Source organism: Panthera onca, chromosome X, assembly GCF_046562875.1.
Source record: "Panthera onca isolate mPanOnc1 chromosome X, mPanOnc1 haplotype 2, whole genome shotgun sequence".
In the NCBI taxonomy this organism is placed as follows: domain Eukaryota; kingdom Metazoa; phylum Chordata; class Mammalia; order Carnivora; family Felidae; genus Panthera; species Panthera onca.
In genome coordinates this window covers 99,762,813-99,766,983 of record NC_138357.1, presented here as the reverse complement: position 1 = coordinate 99,766,983, position 4,171 = coordinate 99,762,813, and the positions used below count along the sequence as shown (strand labels likewise).

General features: G+C 38.1%; 1 pseudogene; it reads left to right on the top strand.

Annotated features, from left to right (window-relative positions):
• The first annotated feature begins 1,115 nt into the window (after nt 1-1,115).
• Nucleotides 1,116-1,922, top strand: LOC145713817 (small ribosomal subunit protein uS5 pseudogene; annotated as a pseudogene).
• Nucleotides 1,923-4,171: the final 2,249 nt, after the last annotated feature.

The following is a 4,171-nucleotide window of genomic DNA, read 5'->3' as shown; positions in this document are numbered from 1 at the left end:
TACAAGACAGAAATAAGAATCAGTTATAGACCCTGTGATGGCCTCTTCTGTCACTTCCATTAGGTGGCATATGGCAGGTGTTCCATGTACACACATTTTTCAGGCTCAGAGCAGAAAAAAAAAAAGGAGTGCTTAAGGAGTGTGTGAGTCTTTAGTGCATCACTAGTGCTGATAGCATGTGATGGCTTTTCACACTAGTAATAAATATATGTCCTTCTTGATCTGACAACACCAACAAAATAAATCAGCGTAATCATTTAATTTAAAATGTATTAAGCAACAATTCTGGAGCCACAAAATTACCAGTTTTTCAGAGAATGAAGAATCCTTCAATAATCTTGACCTTAGTGGGAGTAGGAAGGGAGGTGGGGGCAATGAAATTGGATGTATTGTAAATAAGATACTAACTGACAGATAAGGAAACTTAATTCAGCAGTAATATATGATAATGAGGAGCTTTAATAGTTTATTAGTCTTTATAAATATTCTCTCCATCTCAGCTATATGAAACATGATTTGTAAATGTAAGGATAATTTGATTTGGGTGTTCATTTAATTGATTGACCCAAATCCACACACAGGGAAATCAATTGTTTTGTAACTATATGTCTATTTACTAATCTAGTCAATTTGAGTACAGGCCATGTGAAAGACAATACACAGGGCATCTCTAGAAACATTGTGATGCATAGTTTAATGCTAAATATGTTATAGGCACATATGTAAAAATAATCCAAATGTATATTTATACAGAATGTATTTGTTTAACTGGCTAAAATATAATTAGATATACAAACAAGAAATAAATGTGAAAAAATATCATAGCCACCGTGTTTAGGAAACTATAAGTGAGACAGGCACAAAATAATGTAATTAGCTATAACTCACAAATTCACAAGTGCTTTTGACATGGCTTTTCTAAGAGTAGTAATATAGCATTTAGCTACTACCAGCTTCGTTTCTATTTCTAGGAGCTAGTAACCAGGAGATGGAATGCTACAGGGTTATTGTTGGCAAAAGACCAGGTATTTCAGATGTCTGTACTCACTAGCAGGGCATGAGTTTTATGAGGATAAAGAGTTGAGAAATTAGCTTCTTCTCTGAGAAAACACTAAATGGCAGATGACGCTGGTGCTGCAGAAGGCCCTGGAGGGCCCTGGAAGGCCACCTGGGCTTCAGCAGAGATGTCAGCAGTGGCATCTGCGACCCAGTCCAGCTATGGTCTGGACCGAGGTTCTCCAGGGCAAGGTTCGGGACAAAGAGTGGGTCCCCATCACCAAGATGGGCCACCTGGTCAAGGACATGAAGATCAAGTCCACTGGAGGAGATCTCTCTCTTCTCCCTGCTGATCAGGGACTCTGAGATCATGGACTTTTTCCTGGGGGCATCCCTGAAAAACGAGGTTTTGAAGATTATGCCCGTGCAAAAGCAGACCCACGCTGGCTGGTGGACCAGGTTTAAGGCATTTGTTGCCATGTGAGATTACAAGGGACAGGTTGGTCTGGGTGTTAAGTGCTCCAAGAAGATAGCCACTTCCATCCATGAGGCCATCCTCCTGGCAAAGCTTTCCATCATCCCCATGCAGTGAGTCTCCTGGGGGAACAAGATCAGGGCAAGGCCCACACTGTCCCATGCAAGGTGACCAGCCGCTGTGGCTCCGTGCTGGTGTACCTCATCGCTGCCCCCAGAGGCACTGCCCAAGAAGCTACTGATGATGGCCGGAAATGACACCTGCTACACCTCAATCAGAGGCTGCATTGCCATGGGGAGTAACTTCACCAAGGCCATTTTTGATGCCATTTCCAAGACCTATAGTTATCTCACCTCCCACCTCTGGAAAGAGACTATTCACCAAGTCTCTCAATGATGAATTCACTGACCATCTTGTAAGGTCCCTGACTCCAGCTGTGGTCACTACATAGTTTTATATGAGAAGAATAAAGTGAATTAAAACCCGTTTTTTAAAAAGTTGGGAAATTATGACTCTGTGTTATATATAAACTCATATCATAGTTGCAATATTTTATCTATCACCAAGCATCTCATAATGCAGCTGTAATGTAAGAGAAGACACCTGGATTTAGAGTCAGAAGACTACATTGAAATAAAAGACTAAAATTTACTAGCTGAGTAACCTTGAAAATTAATTAGGCTTCAATTTCTTCCACTGAAAATTGTAGATGGTAATTCTTTTTTTATGGGAAGTTGTAATGGTAATTTGAGGTTGAATCATATAAAATTGGTGATATTTGATCATTTTTATCTACAAAAATGATAATTTCATTTGGATCAACCTAGTAGTAAGAGTTACACATTTATTGAATCTTCTGTCTTATAGGCACTTTGCTGTGTTTGACATGTTATAGTAGATTATAATAACTTCATTTTTTTACCCCTCGCTCTATTCGGGCCCTTTACAATAATCCATTTTTAGTGTCCTCCCATCACTAGTGGGCTGATCTACCCTGTCGCTTGAGTCTGGGCTCAACAACTTGACTTATTTTTGTCAATGGAATGTTAGCATGGGTGAGTGAATGCAGAGGTTTGAAGTGAACTTCAGCAGTGGGGCTTGTCGTCTCTTGCCATGTGAATATGTCCAGGATAGACCACTAGAGAATAAGACACATCTAGACAGAGTTAAGGACTTCCAGTCATTCCAGCCTAGGCCATCCTAGATCAACTGACATACAGCCCACTCCCACACCTGTTCAGGAGACCAGGCATGATTAGTATAGCCAACCTCTAGCCAACCTCCAGCTATAAACTTTCAGTTATAAACCCCAGAAGATTTATATCAGTACACCTATTGTGGCAATAACTAACAGATACAAATGATTCATTTTATTCACACAACAAATCTTTAGGCACTATTATCATCCTCAGTGGACAAAAGAAAACACTGTGACCCAGAGAAAAGTTCAGTAAACTGCCCAGGCTCAGAACACTGAACACAGTAAATAACAGAGGAGAGGTTTGAAATTAGGGAGTCTGGCTTCAGAAGCCATATCCTAACCAGTATACTGAATGGCTTTGTTCTTGTGAAGATGAAATGAGATTAGTTTTTTTCAAAGTGCTTTGTCAATGTTAAAGCACACTAAAAATATAAGTCATTATTATGAAGCTGCAACTCCTTTTCAAAGATGCTGTAAAATTTCAACTAAGTTTTTTCTTTGTCTCATAAAAAAAGAAACCCCAGGCAAGCACAAGATGATTTAAAATGCACTGTTCTTTCATATGCCAGTTACACAGGGAAAACTGATAAATGGTGAAATTTAGCATGCCACCTTCCTTCCGAATCGGTGATAGACCGCTGCTATTTGCTAGGCAACTACCAAGTAAACAGAAAAATAAAGGTATGGTTTTCTTGGCAAGTGTCATTAAAAATAGATTAAGTTTACAGTAAATGCAATCTGTAGCATAGATCATACAAAAAACCTGAAGGGGAAATGAAGGCATTAATAACATATTTCTTAATTTTATGAAGCGTTACACACATCAGTCCACTGAACCAAAATAACCTAGGGAAATAACAGTGAAACAGGCATTTATTCCTCAGCTTCGAGGAGGCATGCAAATACAAATGGTGCAAAACAAGAAGCTGATTATTCCTGGAAATTAGAATAAACATAAAAAAGAAAAGTCTGGAGATGCTAATAGGCATTAAGTTTATGAGGTGTGACTTTATTTACATGGAAGATTCTCTATGGGCATGAGTTTTTAAAATTCCATTTGATTTTTCATTTCTATATATGTCAACCCCCAAATTATTATTTTCTTCAAAAAATACAACTAGAATGTTATACTGGGTGAAATGAATAGTGGGGAGAACTGAAGAGAAATAGGAAGAGGGACATCTTGATTTGGGAGGCTTTTGTCTGCAAGAGTCTTTTTTTTTAATAAAACACAGAAATGACACTTTTAAAAAGAAGGAAAGAAAAAAGTGAACTTGGAAGAACAGAGAAGAAAAAAGGAAAAAGAACCAAAAAAATAGATTAAACATAACAGCAAAAGAGAGTTCTCCAGAAAGCATAACTAAGACTTAAATGATTTATACAAAGCCTATTGCTTTATCAACGTCTCCAAAAAAAATCCTAGGCTTGATTTAGCCATTTCCTATTTTAACCATTTGTTTCTCTGATAATTGTCACCTATTTTTCTCTGTCCTCTGAAA